The following is a 25435-nucleotide window of genomic DNA, read 5'->3' as shown; positions in this document are numbered from 1 at the left end:
TCTCCAGCCGACTGGACTACGGCAACGCCCTCTACGCCGGAACCACCGCCAAGCTCCAGAAGAGACTCCAGCGGATCCAGAACGCCTCAGCCAGACTCATCCTCGACATCCCCCGACGCAGCCACATCTCCGGACATCTGAGAGACCTGCACTGGCTCCCCGTCAACAAGAGAATCACCTTCCGTCTCCTCACTCACGCACACAAAGCCCTGCACGATCAAGGCCCGAGCTACCTCAACAACCGCATCAACTTCTACACTCCTAAGCGCCACCTCCAATCAGCCAGTCACGCCCTCGCCGCCGTCCCCCGCATCCAAAGAACGACAACAGGAGGAAGATCCTTCTCCTACCTGGCCGCCAAGACCTGGAACTCCCTCCCGACCGACCTACGCCTGACCCAAGACCACCTCTCCTTCAGGAAGAAGCTCAAGACCTGGCTGTTCGAGCAGTAGCAGCACCCCCCCCTCCCAAGCGCCTTGAGACCCTCTGGGTGAGTAGTGCGCTCTACAAATGTCAGTGATTGATTGATTGATTGAAGGCAAGAGTGAGGAGAAGGGGTACAGAAGGCACGATCCTCGCCTTTCACCAACCGGCCAGCCAAGTGGGAGCAGCAGTGCCCTTCCCCATAACAAGAGTGCTAACAGCGCGACACTCAGCAGACAGAGAGAGCAGAGAGAACCAAAATACTTGCGCCACTTCTGCCAGCCACGCGCCAAGGCGGTGAAACAGGGCGACCCAGCAAACAAGCTGATCGGGGATGCAGACGAGCAGCAGACACCCAGAGTGGCACACCAAGGGCATGCATAAGTCCTAGCCGCAGCCCCACCAGGCACCTCACGCCCCAGCAGTGTAAGGCACACCACGCTGCCCCGGACACCCGACCCTGGCGCACCAAGGACGGGACAGAGTGGGAGAGGACCTCACGTCCCAAGCAGGGGCAACAGGCCCACAGGAGCAAAATGCCCCGGGGAGCCCACCACCCAGAGCGGATGGAGAACCTCAAACAAGACAAGCCACCATGTGTGCCCAAACCTTCTCCCTCACGAACCGGGTTCCCTTCCTGCCAAAACCGGGGGAACCAGCCGTGACATGGGAAGATTGGAAGGAGTACTTCCTGAACTACCTGTCCGCACTAGAGGATGAATGGGGCGAAGTCGTTCCTAGCAAGAGGAAGAAGAAGATCCTACTACACAATTATGACCTAGAAGGCACCAGGGTGTACATGAGCCTGGCAAAGAAGACCAGGACCCAATAGGACGACGATGTGTTCCAGCACGTCATAGAAGATCTGGAATGCCATTATCAGCCTGTGGTGTGCACTGCGATCGACCGATTCAACTTCTTTCAAAGGAAACAGAGCGCTGGGGAGTCAGTGGATGACTACATAACAGCACTGAAGAGATTGGCAGTCACCTGTAAATTCGGAGGACTCCATGATGACTTCATAAGGGACCAAATCATCATACATTCGGTGAACACGTCCATACAGGAGAAACTGTGGGTCAGTGGTGGGGCCCCTCTCAAAGAGATAGTAGCAATGGTCAAAAAGGCAGAACTATCAAAGAGATGTGCGGAAGCCGCCAAAAAGGACAGTACCAGCAAAGCCACAGTGAGCCAGGTAACAGATGCCAGTCCCCAGGGGAGCAACCAGCCCTTCACGGGAAGCTCTAGGCAACCCAAGAAATTTGCCTCCAAAAAGGCCACGAATCAGAGGCCCCAAGTGGAGGACAAGAACAAGTGCTACAGGTGCGGGAGCCGGACACACACAGCCAATGATAAACGATGCCCCGCCTTCAGAGCCGAATGCCTATTCTGCGGGATAATGGGACACTTCAAAAAGTATGTAGACGCAAACCACAGAAAAAGTCAGTCAAATATGTGGCGCAAGACTCTGAAACTGAAGAAGGTAGGGGCGAAGACGACAAAGACAGCGTGCTATGCATAGATGACCAAGTCTTAGGCATGGATTGCTCCCGGACACGCAAACCGTTGTGTGACCTCTCCATAGGGGGGAATCAAGTATCCATGGTCGCCGACTAAGGATCCCCATACACCATCATACAACGCAGCATTTGGGACAGAGACTTTGCGCAGACCATAGGCACACATCTTCTTCAACCAGACATCCATTCAGTCACCTTCACAGGAGAACCCATTTCCATGGTGGGATACCGGCCGCTACAGTTTGAATTCAAAGTACGCAGGGCCGAAGGGAAGCTCTACGTGGTGGAGAAGGGACCCTCAGTGCTAGGATGGGTGGTTCAAGAATTAGGGTTTCAACGAAACCCGAGTGGCACGACAAAAGTACTGATGACAGATCAAGCACAAACATACGACGCCAACACCTGGAAGTCAAGCTTCCCGACAGTCTTTGGAGGCACCATCGGCAAGCTGACGAAGTTTACTCACAAAATATGCCTGAAGGAAGGAGCCAAACCAGTGAGCCACAAAGTGCGGAACATACCTTTTAATTGCAGAGACGCAGTGCAACAAGAATTGCAGCGCTTGGAAGACAATAGAGTAATTGAGCCCATACAGAGCGCGGAATGGTTGGCTCCCCTCGTCGTAGGCAGGAAACCGAATGAGAAAGTGCGCCTATGCATAGACTTGTGGGAGCTGAACAAAAACATCATAATAGATAAGTTCCCGTTGCCCAGGATAAATGAAATGTTGGCTCAGACAAAATGGTTCTCCACCATAGACCTAACCTCGACATACCACCAACTCGCACTACACCCCATGTGCAAGAAACTAACTTCGTTCATCACGCCATTTGGATGCTACCGGTTTCGGCGGATGCCATTCGGCCTTGCGGCAGCGGTGTTCCAGTAGTTGATGCATAAACTGTTCAAAGACACGGAAGGGGTACAATATTTCCAGGACGACATCCTGCTTATGGGGAGAACCAAGGAGGAACACGACGCCAAGTTAACCACAGTGCTGCGCATTCTGACGCAGAACGGCCACACAGCAGAATGGGACAAGTGCAAGTTTGGGGTAACATCAGTCACATACCTGGGCCATGAAATAAGTGACAAGGGAGTCGCACCTAAACAGGCGAATGCGAAGGCCATAAAGGATGCACCCACACCTAGAAACAAAGACGACGTCCGTTCCTTCCTAGGAATGGCAGAGTTCTATAGCAAGTTTGTGCCTCACTTTGCCACCAAAACGCACAATTTGCGTCAGCTACTAAAGGATAGGACTGCCTTTACTTGGTCAGAGGCATCCCAGGAAGAATTTCGACAAATCAAAGAGGACATCTGTGGGGCGGTGCCCCTCCAAGGCTTTGTCCATCCTCACCACAGACGCGAATGATGGTTAGGGGCAGTCCTTATGCAGAAGTCAGCGGAAGGCGAAATGACAACAGTAAGCTTTGCGTCCCGGTCCCTAGCTCCGAATGAAGAAAAACTCAGTGTAATAGAAAAGGAGATGCTCCCGGCGATCTGGGCGATGGAAAGGTTTCGCCAATTCCTCTGGGGCTCTAGATTCCTGCTCAGAACGGACCACAAGCCGTTAGTGAAGGTGCTCACATCAAGTGGGCTATGTGAGCCACGCCTCGCATAGCAAAAATTACGCTGCGACTAGTAGACTATGTGTAGGATGTCGAATACATCCCAGGCGCCAAGAACAGAGTAGCAGACTACCGCAGCAGGGCAGCTGCAATGGAAGATGCTCCTGAGCAAAGGGAGGAAGAAGACTACACCATAGCATTTACGGAGGACCAAGAGGCAGTCATTAGTGCACAAGAATGGAGAGTGGCATACGACAACAACACAAGTCTCACAGCTATTAAAAGGTTCATAGTCACTGGGTGGCCTGAGAAGAAACACTTGGATGCAGAACACAGGAAATTCTATGAAGTTCCAGAAGAGCTGTCAGTGGGGGACAACGATGTATTCATACTACGAGGAGACAAAATAGTTCCTCCTGGCCAACTAGTAGAGCGCTTACTCTCGATACTGCATGAAGGACATCTAGGCATAGTGAAAACCAAGCAGAGTGTCAAACTGGTGGCCGGCGCTAGACAGCCAGGTGGAGAGGCACGTCAGAGACTGTGCACAGTGCAGCAATGCATACAAGACGCAGACCACGCTGCGGCCTCCACTAGGGAAGTTCACCAATCCAGTCAATCCATGGGAGGAATTGTCAGTGGACATCCTGGGCCCCATTTTAGATGTGCACGGTGTACCCAAGTATGCCATAGTGTTTGTAGACCGGTATTCTAAGTGGCCGGAAATCGAGATGGTCGAAACCGTGGACACCGATACCGTATTAGCATTCCTCACCACCACGTTCCTGAGAGAAGGAATTCCGAGAGTCATAACTTGTGACAATGGACCCCAATTTACGACCGACAAAAGGAACGCATTCATTGAACGCAACGGAATACAGATCAAACACACCCCAGTATATCATCCGGCTGGGAATGGCTTAGCCAAAAGATTTAACAGAGTTATCATTGGCTCATTACAGGCAGCCATCAATGCAGGGATGAATTGGGAGGCAGAACTCAAGTGCACAGAATGGGCTTACGGAATCACTCCCACCAAGACGGGATATAACCCTTTCAAAATACTCAGGGGCCGTGACCCGTTTACCAGAGATAACGTAGCATGGAAACAACGAACTGTACAGAGCAAATGGTCGCCTGCGGTAGTACATTGCAACTTGGAGAAAGCACAAAAGATCTTCACACTACAACAGGCAACACAATGTCAAAGAATCGTCACTGGAAAAGGGGGAGTGGGTCAGAGTGAAGCTTGCTCAGTTAAGGAGGAAAGGCGACAGCAAGTACAGCTCGCCCCTTCAAGTGCGAGAATTCTACACAAGATCCACTCTATTAAGCGACGGAAAGTTATGGTCCCAGGACTGAATGTCAAAGTGCAACAAAGTGTTAAAGTGGATCAAGACGGGAGAAATACAACCAGAAGGGAATGACAACGGGAACCTGGACGAGGAAGAAAACACTATGGAAACTGAAACACCAAATAGTGGCACCTGGAGCACGAATACAGAAGAGACGAACACCACCAGTACACAGGAGAATCATGAAGACACAGGTAGACATGAACAGCAGGAAGACCACGGAGTGAGGAATTCGAATAGAGGGGAACAAACAAGGGAGACAACAAACAGTGCCCCAACAGTGCCCCAACCAGTAGCAGCTGAGACACAGGACCAGGTGCAAAAAAACAGTAGAGGGACCCTGAAAACCTAAGTAAGATAAAGGCGTGGGGAACAACCCACCAGGGAAAAATCAATATAGAACAACATGAGAAGGGTGTTCCTAATAATTAGGACGGACAAAAGAAGTTCCAACAATAGGGCCAACCAAACAACATACACCCACAGAACAGCTATTTACTTTGAGTTATTTATTTTTCATTCAAACTCATTGTTATATTTTAATAATCATAAGAAAAGTTCATTTAGGTCATATAATTATATGTAAAATTGCGAATAATTTAAGTTTTATACATAAAAAGAGAAAGACACACCAGCCCCGACACACATTAGACAAAATGAAAGCATGACACGCTATTCAATCACTCCATCAGTTAACTCGTAACTCACTTACACACACCACATGCATTCAAACTCAAACAAAACAGTGTTCCTTAAAACATGAAAGAGAAAGCGCCATTGTGAACACATAAATTAACACGGTCTTTTAAGTTCCAGAATGTAATGAGAAGACCCATGAAACGTATCAGATTTTCAATCGAGGCTGACGTAGCATATCGCTGGGAATGATAAAATCAGGTACTCCTATAGAATAGAAAGAGGAGTACACGGAATAAAGCGACTCCCACAGGACGCGACTGTAGTAGAAGTGAAGCTTACAATGGTCTGTCTCCGCAACTCTATCGATGATATCGAGCAGAGCTGGTAAAGTGGCGATGTCTATACCGCATATACCGTTTTTGGAAGCTTTCACGTGGCTTAATACATAGTTTAAAAGCCTGGACCAGGAAGCAGCATATCTGTCAAGGTCTGGTAGGGCATATAATATTCTTGAAAGGATGGAGGGAGAGAGAATCGGGGCCCGGGACTTCCTGGCGTGTAGAGTCCTGTCCAATCTTACAGCGTGTATACGGAGTCTTCCAAGTGGCGTCCGTCCTCCGAGCAATCCGGAAGTAAATAGCTGTTCTGTGGGTGTATGTTCTTTGGTTGGCCCTATTTTTGGAACTTCTTTTGTCCGTCCCACACAGGACCAGGGCCATGCAGCGAAGCACGTGACCCGTAGGGGAAACACCCGCTGGCACTGGGGTGGCAGACGTGGGGCATCAGAGGCATCGTTTGTGGCAGCGTATCCTCAGTAGCAGGGCACAGGTGAGGGCGGCATTTTGGGGCTAGTGGGAAAGGAGTCACCAGCACTGCCGAAAGCTGTGGGTCACTATGGTCCAGTCACTGCAGGCATCGTGACCGGGCATCTTGTGGGCAAGCGGGTTAAGCAACTGGTGCCACTGCCATGTTATCTTCGAGACCCATGGCACTGGACCAAAGGGGTTGGATGCACACACATGGTTGTACAGCGATTTGTTGTCAATGTAGGCCCGTGACGTGAAGTCATAGGCACGGCATAACCGGGTACTGGAACAGACAGTGACACACACACACTGTACTAGGGTCTTCGCAAAGGGCATGAGCAACCTTAAGCCCCTTTAATTTATATCCTCAAGATGCGTCTGGCCCTCCAATAGCAAAGTGGAAATAAAGAATTGTAGCGATCTGATGGCTCTCTACACCGTCCACCAAACATAAAATCTTGCCCTTAGTCTTATTCAATGAATTCAAAACAATAGTACAACACTCAGTGCATATGAGACTGTTACAAAAAAGTACAGGACTAAAAAGAATGTCGATAATGACCTGGAGAGAGATGGTTAGCCTAAGTTACACTACATATATCCTTCCACTCTTCTAGGTAGCAATGCAAAAACCTACGTAAGATTTGTAGCATTCTTAGCAAGTTCTTAGATCTAGCATTATTGTCCAAATTTGCTGTTGGACTTCTATTTGGAATATTGGGGATGCTTTTACACGTCAATTTGGCAATATTAATTGTACCATGGTCATTTAGCTTGCTAGAAAGGGAGAAAAGTCCTATATTTTGTATCTCTCAACGTGTATTATGACTTTAGTCTTGCATGGGACTGGATTCCATTTTGCAAAACAGAGTCATGAAATGCATTTTTGACCTGCAGTGTTGATGATTGAACCCAGTGCTCCTGGCTGGTTTTGACTGAATGTGTCCAGCCGGGGCTGAGCACGCATGAACAGCAAAGAGATATACTGGATGGCATGAGGGTGCAGAAATATTGTGAAAAGAGACAGCAGACATATCCTTGCATTGCACACACTATTCTCCATATTACCAACTCAGTTATTTTCAAGGATTAAAATGGAAGTACTACCTATGCCAAGCTTACATCCTCACTTCCCCCACCTGCGCTAAAAAGGTAATGTAATGGGGAGCTGCGTCTAACAGTCAATTAGTCATGGGAGCCACGAGTCGAAAAAGTTTGGGAACCACTAGCATACAGCATATTGTGCGCTGACAGCATGAGGCGTGTACCCGGCAGTAGAAGCCTCCTGTTTGTCTGGTAGTACGAGTCGCACCAGAGCAGTACGACTCGTACCCTGCAGGGGAGATCGAACACGCCGTATGTGGTGCACCGCGAGAAGCGTGAGAATCGGCGAAGCCCGTTCTCCCTGCCCGTACAACGCGCACGGAAGCGCCACGAAGCGCGCAGCCCTCACGACCCTTGCCCCAGCGCCTGGATATAGTGCCCTAAGTGTGGTGATACTGTTTTGAGACCATAAGAACCTGATGGAAGCAGCTTAAGCAAGTCTGTGAACTTTAAAGAACCACTTGCCATTCTGAACTCTTGTGCCCCCCCCCCCTCTGAAAACGTTATAAAAGGTCTTGTGATAATTTGCCTACATAAATATAAATTTTACATAAAGTCTACGTATTTTTATAGAAGTACCGCCTGGTGTCCATTTGTGGGGGATCATTGGGTTTACTGTGTGTAATCATAAATGCTTAACTGACAACACTCCTGAGATTGGCCTTGACTGCTCGCGCCACGCAACCTAGAGGGTGAGCAGGGGTTATTCTTGAGGGGTAATTCCCTTGCCCTGACTTAGAGGAGTGGGTCCCTGCTTGTCACAAGTACATACCTGTGCCAACCAGAGATCCCCAATTCTAACACACAGTGACAGGGAATAAATGGTTTTGCATTTCTAGAGGCTTTTGTATTACAGCCAGACCTACCGGCTTTGCCAATGCCAAGACATACATGCAGGGCTTTAAGTGGGGCGTGTCTCATCGGTGCTGAGCACCAGCAGTTTTTTAAAGGAGGCCTCGAAACGGGTCTCTATTGGGCTCTGTTTTGTGCCCTGGCACAGGTGGTCAGTTTTTTTCCGGACTGCAGTGACAGCAGGCACATCATGTGTGCGTGCCCACACTGCTCACTTCTCACTAGTGGAGAAGTTGCGGCATGACGTCATGCCAGGAGAGCCTTGTAGGGGAAGGGAAATCCTTTAAAGGGAGTCATTTTCTCTCTGGATTTTCCTTCTCTTTTTGAAACTCAGGAGTGGCAACATTGTTGTGGTGTCCAGGGCTTTAAGTCGAAGCTTTTTCAGTATTATATACAAGCGATAGTTGATGCTTATTTATCTTATGCAACTAGCAACTATTGACAAAGCCAATAGTTGTGACTTGTTGTAGGTATGATGTTACTTGTTGTATCATATATCTGGATGCAATGACAGAAACAGCAAAATACAAGTCGGTGGCACACTATGCTAAGGACCGATTATTAGCTTATGTGTTTTAAGCCACGCCCCTAATTACATTGGCCACGCCCCTTCAAGAGACCCCCCCCCCAGTTTTTTCATCCCACTTAAAGCACTGCATACATGCCAACATTTTAGAAGAGGAAAGTGGACAATTTTCAGAAAAAATTCAGGAAATTGCATTTTCTCCATGACTTCTATTGAAGACAAAGCAATTTCAGGCAGGAGACAGCCAAAATAAAGCCATTTTGGCTTACACAATCGGTTCTCTCTCGCCTAAATCGGGTCTATTGGCAAACATACATGTACAAGAGTGCTCTTTTATGTACTCTTACATGCTGTTGTGCTGTTGACTCAGCACAAAATGTCCAACTTTAAATTAGAAAATGAATAATTGCTGTATACACTATTAACATGTATTGTTTGATTATTTAAAATCATTGCAATTAGGAAACGCTTTATGTGCATAAAAAGAAATTTTAAAAATGAGCCATTAATACAAAAGTTAAGAAATATGATATTTCTAAATTACATTGGAGCATGTTATGCCAGATTTTAGTTTACATCATTTTCCAGCGACATGATTTGTCTGATAAAGGATGTGTGCCTACACCCTACAGGAGGAAAAACGTCATTATTAAAAGGGGAACAATCTCAAAAGAAAAGAAAAGAAAAGAATGCAGAATCGCACTTGTTCCTAAAATATCGGGTGTCCTGTGTAATCTCAAATATCGCAGAGTGTACACACTGAAGCGAAATTACTGGCGATCGTGCTGCGTTAAAAATATGACTGCTCTTGAAACAAACTTGGTGAATTGTTGTATACAAACATTCTCTGACTATTCCAATGTTAGATATTTTGGAGGTAATTCACAAAAACATGCAGGACTGCATCAAAGTGTATTTATTACAGGAGTACTTATTATGTACACCTTTAAGGACAGATCCCCGAATCTTATGCTCGTCGCCTCGCCTTGCTTAATTCCAAAAAGCAGTCTAGAGGTTGACATTTGCCAGCCCGTGATTTCCGTGTGAGCTCTACAAGCCCCACCTCTCGCTCGGTTTCGGTTTCATTTATCCTGAGACGCTGCAAGCCTGCGATCGAGCAGAGGCATAACTGAAACGCGATTCAGAAGAAAAAGGCACTTACAGGTAAAAATATATTGTTATTTAGAAATAAGTTGCCTTTATGTACGAAAGGCCGTGATATTATTGTTACTGGACTCTGCTAATATTATGGGTTTTATTTTTATTCAAGTTCCATCTCGGTTTTAACACGTGTAAAAATACGTCAAAATGGACATGCCAGTGGTGATGAACACTGTAAAACAGTTTGGCGGAAAAGCTCACTAATTTGAGGGGCGTAGCTACCAATGGTGCCGTGCGGCAGGTGCTGTGGCGCTGGGGTCCAGAGGTTTAGGAGCCCACTGAACCCTACTTATTGTTGTATTATACGATCTTTTCAGCCTTCACCGGTAGCGCGAACAAAACTGGATAGCCCAATTTACTGGTTTCTTCTTTGCGTAATGTAGACTTGATCTCACAAAGGATTAATCAACTCTACAATTACAGAATGCATCGAAAAAACAACTGAGCTGTATAGGCTACACACGCCTGGACATGGGACTCAGAAAGGGAAAATATGATGTAACATTTAATAATTTTGAAATTCGTGACTAACATAGAAATACAAGTTAAAACAGAAGAAAGATTTTTGAAGATATTGCCCCACAATATGCTGTATTTACGCTCGTAGACGGCTCACAATTCAAATATATAATAATAAAGCTTATCACAAACATTTAGGAACATACCACTTACTTAATAGTCTGCAAATACTGAGAAACTTTATGAAATGTCTGAATAATACAAATATAAACTTAAGCGCCTTCTGAGACATTTGCATGTTGAACAGTTATGTATATTTTTGGAAGGGCCGAATTGTCCCAAAGGGCACTTTGGAGCACCAGGTGCCAGAAGAGCTGGTCTGACAGGGCAGTGTGTGGGCCTTCATTTGGCTGTTTTTGGGCCTGTTTTATGCTCCGTTGAGCCTGTTTTTACTCTTGATTTCTGTAAAAAAATTGGGTTATTGGTGTGCGGGGGTATGTACCTACCTCAAGCGATAAGCACAATCCTTGTCAGGGTGATCACTAAAGTCACTTAATAAACCCGAGTTCAACCCCTGGTAGCCATATGGCACAGGGCAGACAGGCTTAACTTCGAGGCAATGTGTCCATTTTTTATGCAGTACTAAAACAATAAAAAAAATCAATTCAAAATGCAAAACAAAATTCCCAAAACAAATTAGAAAAATAAAGTGCAATATACAAAAACAGAATGACACAAATTGACAAAAATCCAATCAGGGAACCAGAGACATGAATTTTTTATTTTTAAATTGGAAACAGCACCTAGAAAACTGAGTGCTATTGATAGTCAATAGTTGGGGTAGAACAGAATTTAGGTGAAATGTATCCTGGTCAATGATTTTACCTTCACACTTTAGTTTTTAAGTCCCAGTCAACAACAGGAGTATACTTCTAAAGCCATGCAGGGCCTCAGAGGAGGCACTTAGAGATTCAGCGGGTGGCAGGCAGAGGCCAACAGGAGTGTCCAGTCCAGGCTCATCTGCCATTGATCAGTTGCAAGAAAGGGCTCTTGTAGCTTGTTCAGTCCCTGTAGCTTGAACAAGAATTCAGCCTTATCGCTCTTGCAGTCCACCTTTTTGCTCTGGGTACAAGACAGAGAGCAGGTATAACCCTCCAGGACTCTTCTCAGGTAGGTTGCAGATTGCAGGTTCAGCCCTCGTCTGATCTTCCTCATCTCCAGGAGTGTTCTGAAGTTGGTGCCTGGAGATGCAACGTTTAAGCCTGGCATGAGCTAGTGGGTAGGAATGACCCCTGCTAAGGCTGTAACCAATTGGATCAAGGTCCCCGGGGATAACCCTACCCAATTTGGGCATTTTCCAGATAGCCGAAGTCTGGCCACATTAAACTTGTGCTCTGAGGGCTGGATGTGCGTGGCAGGGGAGTGTACTAAGGTAAACCTAGCTTGCACCCACAGCAACCTCAGAAACAGGAATGTGATAGCAAAAAACAGTATTCAGCAACGAAACTGGGGTTAAAGAAGAGTTTTGGCATCCTGTCTTTGCCCCTTTCAGTGCACATGATTGTTACATATATACCCAACAGACTTGTCAAACAGTCTGACACTAATGTCTAAGAGAAGCCTTCTGTGATTTAGGCCCATCTGGCTGTGTGTGTGTGTGGGGGGAGGTGTGGGGGGAGGCAAAAGAAGGGAACTGCCCAAGTGTCAGCTAACATATGCTTGTAAGCTGAGGAGGCCTCTTTGAAGTGTTCTACATGAGTCGTATGAAATATTCCAGCAGGCCTGTTCAAGCAGGACTTGACACTCCAGTGTAAAGAAGGATCCTCGAAGGCCCCACACCCACTGCCTATTCTTTCAAGTTCAGATGGGCCATCTCTGCACATTCAGGTCAGCCTATTATCTACACCTCGTTCACGGCTATTCAATGCTAATTACTAAGGCTAGGCAAAAGTAAAATTCTAAAGTCATCTTTCCAAAATATTTCTTACTAATCTAACTTCACCAGTGAACTGATCTTGTAATAAATATTTCAAGTTCAAAAATGAAATTTGTAGCTGTTTACTAGCAAGAGAAAAAATCTATAAAACGTAATATTGAATCCTAGTGCTTTCCTATGGGACAGCCAACTATGCTACAATGAAAATAGCATTGAGGGCCTTTTCTCTGGAAGGACTTGTTAAACAATAATTGTTTAAATGTACTACTTTTAAATGTCATGCACACTGCCTAACGAGCAATGAGGCCTCCTTAGGGGTGACTTGAAAATATTTAAAAGGAAGCTGTAGGCCCATCAAATGGGTTGTTTTGAGAGTCATATTTAAAGTATATACTCAGCAGAGCAATAATAAATCTCTCCGGAGAGTGCCAGCCACCAAAATATACTGGTCCAGTTGATTGGTTTTGACCTGTTCCACCTGAAACGGTAAATATGCACTGTGGAGGATCGCAAGTCCCATAGAGCCCCTGTGAAAGCCCACCTGATATGTCCTGGTGAAACCATATCTCTGGAGGCATCTGCAAACATTTTCCATCAAGTGAGTTTCTTGGTGTAGGAGAGCCTCAAACCTGAGTTGCTTAGCCCTCCTGAGAATAGCACCCCTCTTCATCTTATTTAAAAGTCCATTCACATTCCATGTAAGTCAACAGGAGGGCCGGTTGTAGAAGTCATTAAGGCGGTGATGTGTGTACCATAAAAAGGACACTTACGTGCAAGACATTGCCAGTGATCATAATCTATGATACTGGTGAGCATTCTAATAATAAACAACTGTCCGAGCCCACCACCTAATACTTTGTACTGTGAAGTACGTGTCAAAACTGGGACAGTATCTTTTTGCCTGGCAGCAACAGGTGCACCACTGTTGTCTAGTAACTCTTACAGACTGAAAACCCCCCGCAACAGTGTAGGTGGGTATATCAACCATGTCTGTGACATGCCGATATTTATCCATGTACTCTCATGATATTGGGAAGCAGAGTTCCTCCACACCAGCCCACGCATGTAGTGGGCATCAAGGATCAGGAGGATTCTAGGGCAAGTAGGGAGCCCATATGTCTGGTCTCTTAGCCTACAACCTAATTCTTATTGTAATGTTCATTTCTGGCCACATTCTCCTTGCAATGCATGTCTGCCTCGAGTGGTCTCCCGCCACCCACATTCAGGCCTGCGCTGGAGACTCGAAGAAGGAGCTGGATTGATGGATAACTTTGAGCTTCGTAGGAAATAGCAACATTTACTGCAAACACATTGCCCTAAGTTTCTGTTTCAGTGATTCAAACAACTGCCGCTGTTTTAACCCCATTCTGGTGTAGTCGGGCATATCATTATGTTGTGGATGGTGCACTTGACTTCCTTCCATGTTCTTGCCCTATGCAGGGTCAGTTCTTACTACTGGAAATGAAGGAAGCGTGGGATGATAGGTGGAAGGGGAGTGACTAGGGGCAGACTTGGCCCCAGGAAGCATTGAGACAATTCCTGTCTTGGGATTAGAGATAGTAGTCACTCTGAAAGGAAACGCAAAGGGTCTGTGCCCTTTACTGCCTCCAGGAAACCATCATAATAGAGGTTGTTCCTGCTCCAATGGCCATCTGTATCATCCGCTCGCATGATCAAGTCTTGGGTTCAGATATGAGGTGTGTTTTTGGAGTTTGGAGCTCTCTTACTGTGTCTTCCAGTTCATAGATTTGCCATCCGCCTCAGTAATTCTCAACAGCATCGTGGCAGTCTTGTCGTAGGAGCTTCATGTCAGCACCTACTTTCCCTTTTGTTGTCTCAAGACCTCTTAAGTATCACATGTGTCCTGCAGGATCTGGGATGTTGAAGATTGCAGACCTATCTGTTGCCCATCCTCCTATTCCGTAGCAATTGCAGAGTCCGTCCCGACTAAAAGAAACATCAGTGGATGAATATATTTGTCTATCTCTCTTTGTTTGCGAGCTGTCTGTGCCTTGTGTTTTGAAAGGGTTGTAGGAGCACTCCGATTTTTCCTGGTTTTTCACTCTTGTACACTGGTGCCGCGATTGTTTAGGGTTGTCAGACCTGGTGCTTGTGTGGGTTATGGTGGAATTGAGTTTCCACCCAATCGCGCACTGTTCACCTAGCGCCCTGGCGCTTTCTGTAATATATTCCTTTAAATCTTCTTAAACCACACTTTTTTTGATTGCATAAGTTTTCCTTTTATTTCTTTTGTATTCTCTTTAACTGATTAACTATGGTTTCATTGTTCAACTTTCACATGACTGTTTAGTGACCAACTAATCTTCACAGTACATTTTTACATTATAATAATCATCATTTGCCTGGCACATATGTTACATTACATTCAATCAACATTTCTTGAATGAGCCCAATGCATTTCGGCACTCGTGTGTGCCTTCATCAGGGGCAGACTCTATAAAAGAAAATAAGAAAGCATAGTGTAAGTGTCTTATGTTTGAAGGGGGGTCTCTTTCTATTTGACCTTGATATTTGCCTACCTGGTTATTGTTGCTTAGTGCCTTGTAAATTCTGTTCTCCGTTGTAACCACTACTCTGCTGTTAAAAAACACAAATACAGACCCATATGTAATTAATCTACAAGTACCCATGTGATTGATTATAACACTTCACACAGTACCCTACATACCTCCAATTATGCTGTCACGAGTTGCTGTGAAAAATAAACAACATGAATGTTTTAACTCCTATGTACAAAATACTGCATTGGTGCACATACCTCGTGCTTTGACTACATACCTCAATGGTAAATGCCTCGAATCTCTGTAATAAACAAACCACAACTTTGCCTTAATTGCAACTCAAAGATTATTGGAAGATAAAAAACCGGGTCGCAGTAGCTCTCCGTGTTTTTACCTTGTCTTCCTTCGTTCGTCTTCAATCTAGAAAACCGAAAGGCAACACTGTCAATGACCCGCGGCGCCAATCTTAAATCATTTACGCTACCAATGTAGTGCGCTTCCTACGTACCAGTGCCAATTCCTTCTGGTGTTCTAAACATTTCCGCTGACTGCTTCGTCGTGTGTCTGCTCAAGTAATGTTAATTTAAACCCCCGCTGCTACCCGACAAAACTCCGCGATGTTGACAATCGACGACGGACTAGTTGAAAAGTCCTCGTATCCTTTAGTGTTTATGATCGCCATCTTAACACGATACTCTCATTCCACGGTCCCATACCGTAACAACCGTCGTGACCATATTCCCGTGTCTTGAATCAATGCCTGATTACGTCCCTATTGGTTTTACAAGCGCTAGCTTGTGAATCTAAGAGTTCTGTGTATTTTAAGCCTATGTTTACTATTGTGGTTCTCAAACCTCTAGTGTGTTCATGTGGCTATTAGCCACTCATATTAAGGTTGTCTGTTACCAAATGTTATGTCCGGCTAGAGTAATACTGTCTATGTGGGTAACGACACGATCTGATGTAGTGTCTGCACCTTAGGAAATTCATGTCTAAATAGGTTGTTGTGTTGTGGTCAAGAATTAAGACACTTATGATATGGGCGTGATATGTTGCAATTGGTGTACCTGTATGCCTCTTATGAAAATGGTGTGGTCTGTGAACTACTGTTGCAGCCAATCTTTTTGGGCTTCATGTTGTTTACACATTTAGATAATTGCTGGTGTTGCTAAGTACCCAACTGCTGTGACACATCACCCTCTTTTATATGATTGACATGCATTATACTTGATAACATTGCAATAATGAAATAGCACTCGCTATTGTTTTGTTAATATTGTTCCTGATTGTCCCTATAAAAAACACGCTAGGTCATACTTGTCATTAAGACCAGTTGGCATCATAGTGTGTAAATATTTGATCCAAAATATTTCACGTTGCAGCAATTTCTGGTGGTTGTTTATGCCCTGTTTCAATGGTACTTGTTCCAGAATTTGAAATCTTAGTTGCGCAATGCTATGTTTCTCTTGAATCCAATGCTGTACCAGTGGCGAGGTTAAAGAGTTATTGCGAATTCGACTTTTGTGTTCTGATATTTGCACTTTTATCTTGCGCTCAGTCTTGCCAATGTACATTCTTCCGCATGGACACTTGATTCCGTACACCACGTTTTGCGTGTTACAATCACTGGTGTGTCTTAGTCGTATCTGTTTGCCGGTCGTTGGATGAATACAGATATCCCCTGTGATTGCATTATTACAATTAATGCAGTTATGACACCGAATCGTTCCTTTCTCAGTGTGGCCTGTGTCTGATTGATGTTTAAGTTTCAACTTCTCCTTCAAATTCATTCCTCTGGTGTAGGCATGTAATGGCAGTTCCTTAAATAATCCATGAAAATCTGGTTCCAGAGATAGTAACTCCCACCTTTTGTTGATAATGCTCTTAATTTTATGTGATTGAGTGGTGTATTTTGTTACAAATACCATTCTGTCACTCTGTGATTTGATTCGTGGTTGTAAAAGTTCCGTTCTGTCCATTGCGATTACCTTATCAATTTGATCTTTTAGTATGGTACTAGGATATCCTCTGTCCTCATATTTCTGCAATTGTCTGTTCAAAGTTTCCTCACATGTTTGAGTGTTGGAACATATGCGTTTTATGCGGATGAATTGGGATAATGGTAAATTTTTGATTAAGCTCCTCGGATGAAAACTCGTAAAACTGAGGGCACTGTTTCGGTCTGTAGGTTTTGTGTACAATTCCGTGTCAAATCCATCCATGGTCTTGATAACTCTAACATCAAGGAAATCAATGGTTTCATTACTTATCTTATGTGTAAATTGTATTCTTGTCTCCACCTGATTGAGTGCTCTTATTAGATGTTCTAATTTGTCTTGTGTGTCATCCCAAATTAAAAAAATGTCATCTATGAAACGACAATAAAACTTTACATGTGACCATTCGTGCCAACTCATCAAATTTTGTGACTCAAACTGAGCCATAAAGGTATTCGCGTATGCTGGGGCCCCGGCAAAGCACAGGGATGTACCAGTCAATTGAGCAAAAAATGTGTCTTTCCATTGGTAGCGTAAATGATTTAAGATTGGCGCCGCGGGTCATTGACAGTGTTGCCTTTCGGTTTTCTAGATTGAAGACGAACGAAGGAAGACAAGGTAAAAACACGGAGAGCTACTGCGACCCGGTTTTTTATCTTCCAATAATCTTTGAGTTGCAATTAAGGCAAAGTTGTGGTTTGTTTATTACAGAGATTCGAGGCATTTACCATTGAGGTATGTAGTCAAAGCACGAGGTATGTGCACCAATGCAGTATTTTGTACATAGGAGTTAAAACATTCATGTTGTTTATTTTTCACAGCAACTCGTGACAGCATAATTGGAGGTATGTAGGGTACTGTGTGAAGTGTTATAATCAATCACATGGGTACTTGTAGATTAATTACATATGGGTCTGTATTTGTGTTTTTTAACAGCAGAGTAGTGGTTACAACGGAGAACAGAATTTACAAGGCACTAAGCAACAATAACCAGGTAGGCAAATATCAAGGTCAAATAGAAAGAGACCCCCCTTCAAACATAAGACACTTACACTATGCTTTCTTATTTTCTTTTATAGAGTCTGCCCCTGATGAAGGCACACACGAGTGCCGAAATGCATTGGGCTCATTCAAGAAATGTTGATTGAATGTAATGTAACATATGTGCCAGGCAAATGATGATTATTATAATGTAAAAATGTACTGTGAAGATTAGTTGGTCACTAAACAGTCATGTGAAAGTTGAACAATGAAACCATAGTTAATCAGTTAAAGAGAATACAAAAGAAATAAAAGGAAAACTTATGCAATCAAAAAAAGTGTGGTTTAAGAAGATTTAAAGGAATATATTACAGAAAGCGCTTGGGCGCTAGGTGAACAGTGCGCGATTGGGTGGAAACTCAATTCCACCATAACCCACACAAGCACCAGGTCTGACAACCCTAAACAATCGCGGCACCAGTGTACAAGAGTGAAAAACCAGGAAAAATCGGAGTGCTCCTACAACCCTTTCAATATTTTTATACAGTCACAAGTAAGGAGGCACCCAAGCAATCAAGATGCAATTTGAAACAATCACAGCAATAACGGACAATAGAGCTGGTACATTGGCTTATTCTAATGATCAAGCAGACCAAATCTATTCACTTATAAAGGAAGTCAGAAACATGGACGTACACGGGGGGTCCATCAGTCAGCAATTAAAACAACTGGAGTACATTACACGCAGACAATTAAACCAAAGGATGCATGCATCGACCCTTATCCAATATCACAAAGCTGAACGGATACCAAGGGGTTTACGACTGTCAATAAAACCAATGTTGTTCCGATTCAACCTCAACACGAAGTTCATGGACAAGTGGTATTGTATCCTCAATAAGTGCTCATTGGATCTTATATTACTTATTATAGAGGAACTTGCTAAGACCATAAGGGAATTAGAAGAGGAGATACACATATTGAAAACAGAATTGGAGACCAGGATGGAAGCGGATTCATGGAAAATCAGTTTAGAGGGGATCAATCGTAAACTTGATATGTACGAGAAGGAATTACAAGAGGGGAAGCTTCGCAAGTACAAAAGGGACACTATAGATTACAAACTCAACGAAGTTTACACATGGGCAGACATCTATGCCCGTCATAAGTTTGTCCCGCCGAAACGAACAACACCGGCCCAACATTCATCAGAAGAAAGTCTGGTCACCGACAAGGAGACATCCATACAGAGAGGACCTGTAAGAGTGACACAGGAAGGAGAGATATTATCCAGTGACAGCAGCCAACATGCAACAACAAGTAGACACACAGCTTTTTTGTCACAGGACCAGGATCAAGGACAACCACCAACGACGCAAACAACAACATCCACAATAAACGCAAAACAAGGAGAGGAAGTGGCTGGCAAAGCTCTACGAAGCGGGCGGACAGTAGTCTAATTATAAATATTTCATCAACAACATTAACAAAACAACAAATAACAACGTTGAATAAAGGCCTAACGTTTGTTCCCACCACTCCAACAAATGAATTGGAAACAGAAGGAGCATTCTTTAGGTTCATGAGAACACTAAAATTGAAACATTACTTTGGCAATGTAGTTGAACCAACAGATGGTCAAACCGAAAAGTCAGACAAGCAATTCAAACCTAAAAGTGTATTTCAAGCCCCAACGTCGCACAAAATGCTTGACACCTTTGAGATCATGGTGAAGAAAGATTTAAAGACGCTTGATTACAAGAGGAAAAGATATAACAATTTGACGAAAAATGAACAGCATACAATTAACAACCTGGCCAATGACGAGAAATTAACAATACAACCAGCTGATAAGGGGGGAGCACTAGTGCTTATGGACACTTGGTATTATGAGCACAAAGTACAGGAACACGTCTCCAACCAAGATACATATCTACAGTTGTCTTCGGATCCAACAACAACACTTCAGAGAATGTTGGAAGGAATACTACAGACAGCTAAACTAAACGACATAGTGGATGATCAAACAGTGGCATTTTTAACAGTCAAGAACCCAAAAAGACCACATATTTACATGATCCCAAAGATTCATAAACACCCAATCGATCCACCGTTTAGACCAATAGTGTCAGGGTGCGGATCCATCTTTGGCCCCATAGGACAATACATTGATTATCACTTGCAAAAATTTGTTCAGCAATGGGGTTCATACATCAGAGACACAACTGATTTTTTGAACAAATTATCTTGGATACAAGAAGGCTATCAAAATCACTGGATACTGTGCACCATTGATGTGGTGGCACTCTATACATCGATACCGCATACAGCAGGTCTTGAAGCTGCTGAATGGGCATTACTTAGATTGGATGATATACCGACAGACAAAAAAATCTTTTTGCTGCAGTTATTAAAATTCTGTCTTCACAACAGTTACTTTACATGGAAAGACACATTTTTTGCTCAATTGACTGGTACATCCATGGGCTTTGCCGGGGCCCCAGCATACGCGAATACCTTTATGGCTCAGTTTGAGTCACAAAATTTGATGAGTTGGCACGAATGGTCACATGTAAAGTTTTATTGTCGTTTCATAGATGACATTTTTTTAATTTGGGATGACACACAAGACAAATTAGAACATCTAATAAGAGCACTCAATCAGGTGGAGACAAGAATACAATTTACACATAAGATAAGTAATGAAACCATTGATTTCCTTGATGTTAGAGTTATCAAGACCATGGATGGATTTGACACGGAATTGTACACAAAACCTACAGACCGAAACAGTGCCCTCAGTTTTACGAGTTTTCATCCGAGGAGCTTAATCAAAAATTTACCATTATCCCAATTCATCCGCATAAAACGCATATGTTCCAACACTCAAACATGTGAGGAAACTTTGAACAGACAATTGCAGAAATATGAGGACAGAGGATATCCTAGTACCATACTAAAAGATCAAATTGATAAGGTAATCGCAATGGACAGAACGGAACTTTTACAACCACGAATCAAATCACAGAGTGACAGAATGGTATTTGTAACAAAATACACCACTCAATCACATAAAATTAAGAGCATTATCAACAAAAGGTGGGAGTTACTATCTCTGGAACCAGATTTTCATGGATTATTTAAGGAACTGCCATTACATGCCTACACCAGAGGAATGAATTTGAAGGAGAAGTTGAAACTTAAACATCAATCAGACACAGGCCACACTGAGAAAGGAACGATTCGGTGTCATAACTGCATTAATTGTAATAATGCAATCACAGGGGATATCTGTATTCATCCAACGACCGGCAAACAGATACGACTAAGACACACCAGTGATTGTAACACGCAAAACGTGGTGTACGGAATCAAGTGTCCATGCGGAAGAATGTACATTGGCAAGACTGAGCGCAAGATAAAAGTGCGAATATCAGAACACAAAAGTCGAATTCGCAATAACTCTTTAACCTCGCCACTGGTACAGCATTGGATTCAAGAGAAACATAGCATTGCGCAACTAAGATTTCAAATTCTGGAACAAGTACCATTGAAACAGGGCATAAACAACCACCAGAAATTGCTGCAACGTGAAATATTTTGGATCAAATATTTACACACTATGATGCCAACTGGTCTTAATGACAAGTATGACCTAGAGTGTTTTTTATAGGGACAATCAGGAACAATATTAACAAAACAATAGCGAGTGCTATTTCATTATTGCAATGTTATCAAGTATAATGCATGTCAATCATATAAAAGAGGGTGATGTGTCACAGCAGTTGGGTACTTAGCAACACCAGCAATTATCTAAATGTGTAAACAACATGAAGCCCAAAAAGATTGGCTGCAACAGTAGTTCACAGACCACACCATTTTCATAAGAGGCATACAGGTACACCAATTGCAACATATCACGCCCATATCATAAGTGTCTTAATTCTTGACCACAACACAACAACCTATTTAGACATGAATTTCCTAAGGTGCAGACACTACATCAGATCGTGTCGTTACCCACATAGACAGTATTACTCTAGCCGGACATAACATTTGGTAACAGACAACCTTAATATGAGTGGCTAATAGCCACATGAACACACTAGAGGTTTGAGAACCACAATAGTAAACATAAGCTTAAAATACACAGAACTCTTAGATTCACAAGCTAGCGCTTGTAAAACCAATAGGGACGTAATCAGGCATTGATTCAAGACACGGGAATATGGTCACGACGGTTGTTACGGTATGGGACCGTGGAATGAGAGTATCGTGTTAAGATGGCGATCATAAACACTAAAGGATACGAGGACTTTTCAACTAGTCCGTCGTCGATTGTCAACATCGCGGAGTTTTGTCGGGTAGCAGCGGGGTTTTAAATTAACATTACTTGAGCAGACACACGACGAAGCAGTCAGCGGAAATGTTTAGAACACCAGAAGGAATTGGCACTGGTACGTAGGAAGCGCACTACATTGGTAGCGTAAATGATTTAAGATTGGCGCCGCGGGTCATTGACAGTGTTGCCTTTCGGTTTTCTAGATTGAAGACGAACGAAGGAAGACAAGGTAAAAACACGGAGAGCTACTGCGACCCGGTTTTTTATCTTCCAATAATCTTTGAGTTGCAATTAAGGCAAAGTTGTGGTTTGTTTATTACAGAGATTCGAGGCATTTACCATTGAGGTATGTAGTCAAAGCACGAGGTATGTGCACCAATGCAGTATTTTGTACATAGGAGTTAAAACATTCATGTTGTTTATTTTTCACAGCAACTCGTGACAGCATAATTGGAGGTATGTAGGGTACTGTGTGAAGTGTTATAATCAATCACATGGGTACTTGTAGATTAATTACATATGGGTCTGTATTTGTGTTTTTTAACAGCAGAGTAGTGGTTACAACGGAGAACAGAATTTACAAGGCACTAAGCAACAATAACCAGGTAGGCAAATATCAAGGTCAAATAGAAAGAGACCCCCCTTCAAACATAAGACACTTACACTATGCTTTCTTATTTTCTTTTATAGAGTCTGCCCCTGATGAAGGCACACACGAGTGCCGAAATGCATTGGGCTCATTCAAGAAATGTTGATTGAATGTAATGTAACATATGTGCCAGGCAAATGATGATTATTATAATGTAAAAATGTACTGTGAAGATTAGTTGGTCACTAAACAGTCATGTGAAAGTTGAACAATGAAACCATAGTTAATCAGTTAAAGAGAATACAAAAGAAATAAAAGGAAAACTTATGCAATCAAAAAAAGTGTGGTTTAAGAAGATTTAAAGGAATATATTACAGAAAGCGCCAGGGCGCTAGGTGAACAGTGCGCGATTGGGTGGAAACTGTGCCTTGTGTTTAGCAGAGGACATTGTTTGCAGCATCTAACAGCGCTCTCCTGACAGTCGCTAGGAGGACAGTTGTTGCTGTATAGACCTCAATGGAGACCTGCAAGCTTCTGCCAAGCACAGCAGGCTGTTGTTGCCATAAGTTTCCCCCCAGGCTGGATATTGTACATCTAAGCTGGAGAAAAGGGTGTAGCTGGAGAATAGAGACATTTGCCAACGTCTCTATTCATGTGGGAGAGAGTGCAGCAGTTGTCTTGCCTCCCAGATTGTCACTGCAGTCATATGCGATGTTCTAGGATGTAGGTATCTGTAAGTAATTTTTATACCCTAAAACGGAGTCAATGCATAGAGACAGTGATAGGGGCATCACTATAAGCTTCTCCTCATATCCCTCTAAAATCTCACCTCCTCTACAAGGTCAGGAGTGGTTGGGCGCCTAGGCACCGCAGGTGAGGTTATCTCTTCACTCAGTGGCACCTGCAAGGCCATTTCACAGTCTGCCTCTTTCCCCCAGATAGCCCACAAACATTGTCTTAAAGTGGCACCAAGGCTCATGGTCTTCGTACTGATTGTATATAGAGAGATTTCTTGCAGCATGAACGCCCGGGGAGCCTGACACTGCCACACGGCATCCTAGCTTCACCTTCCCCAGCACCCACCAGCAAGGGCTTTATGCAACTGGGGCCGTGGGCCACCGCCATTGATGCCTTGTTGTAGCACGGCAACGCCGCTATAAATTCAGCACCGCAGATTGCTCCTGGCACCCAGCTCATTGTCCCAGAATCACCGCAGCAGGACTCACACTTTATCGCAGCCTCAACCACCACACTCCGGTAACCAAGGATAAAATGCCATGGTGCAACTGAGTTAACCTACACTAGTGCAGCCGATGGCAGTGTGCAGGTGACTCTTGGGTTCTCCCTTCTACAGGATTCTAGAGGATTGTATATGCCAGAGGTGGAGCATTTCTAAAACGCATTCGCCATGTTGACCGCCACGCCCGTAGATAGCAAAATTAATATTTAATATTGCTTCCCAGTGTTTCTCTATGCCTTCCTACACTTAAAATAGGTTTTCATGCACGTTAGTGTAAAGACATGTTCACATTAAATTTATACATGCACACTACCTTGTGGGCTACAAGGCCTTTTTAGGGGCAACCTGTTAATATTTCAAAGAAAGGTTTTGACCTGTCATAGGATTTGTTTTGGTAGATCGGATTGCAGTTTTTACACTGCTACAGTCAGGCTACAACGGCACTCTTTAAGCAATGTTTTTACTGCCGCTGTGGTGGAAGCACAATAGGTGCTACCACCCAAAAGTGACATTTATCCTGCAGGCCCTGGGTACACTGTGTACCATATATTAGGGACTTGTAAGTAAGCTAAATATTCCAGTTAGGATTATGTAAATACAACAATATTTAATCCATATTTAAAGGAGGAGCACAGGCATCTTACCACTATTTAAGAGGGTGAAAGTCCACACAGTTAAAAAACAATAGGGCAAAGTCAGGTGTAGACCACACAAAATATGGCCATTTCCTACGACCTTGCCTTCTAACCACAACATTTAGGCAATTCATTTTTTTTTTAAAAGGACCCGCATAGAGATGCAGTATGATTATGGTGGCAGGTGAGAGTTATTTCTGGCATAGTAGAAGGCCTATTTCTCAAAGGAGACACTGCGTGTGATCATGGAGTGGTAGTCTGGGGCGGTCTCCAGCAAGTGGTGTCAACCCTAGCTGCTGGCCAGGAGGGTAAGCACTAACAGGAAGTCAGTTGAACAGAGTGAAGAATGTAAAGCAGTGGACAACGTTTTGGAAAGAGATTGAGGAGAAAATAAATCGATACTGTAGTGGGCTGTGAGCAAGAGAATAGGACCAGAAGCAAAGTAAGTGCTGGATCACTATCAGTTGAAAAATGGAGGGAGACGGGGACAGAACTTGACAAGAGAGTTTTTGTTTTACTGATGTATTAGGTAGCAAGTGAGATTTGGGAGTGTTGGACTTTAGGAGTATTTATTTGTACTACAGTGCTTGTGCCTGCATGGGCGCCTATCGGTTTACTTGCAGTGGCAATTCATTTATTAACCCCTTCCATGCTCATGACGAGCTGAGCTCGTCATGAGTTGCGCCGCTCGCATGCTCATGACGAGCTCAGCTCGTCATGTAACGCGTTTTTTTTTTAAAAAGCCGCACAGCGCGAAAATCGCGGCCACACGCACGC

General features: G+C 43.8%; 1 protein-coding gene across 1 annotated transcript in view; it reads left to right on the top strand.

Moving 5' to 3' along the window:
- The first annotated feature begins 9822 nt into the window (after positions 1–9822).
- The window catches only part of LOC144755741 (interferon-induced protein 44-like), a 420930-nt gene continuing 405317 nt past the window's right edge, over positions 9823–25435 (top strand). The window contains exon 1 of the mRNA XM_078644951.1: positions 9823–9960. The gene's annotated coding sequence lies outside the window, so the exon portion shown is untranslated. The remainder of the gene's footprint in view (positions 9961–25435) is intronic.

This window comes from Lissotriton helveticus, chromosome 1_1 (assembly GCF_964261635.1).
Source record: "Lissotriton helveticus chromosome 1_1, aLisHel1.1, whole genome shotgun sequence".
NCBI classification, from domain to species: Eukaryota; Metazoa; Chordata; class Amphibia; order Caudata; family Salamandridae; genus Lissotriton; species Lissotriton helveticus.
This window is presented reverse-complemented; position numbering and strand designations above follow the sequence as displayed.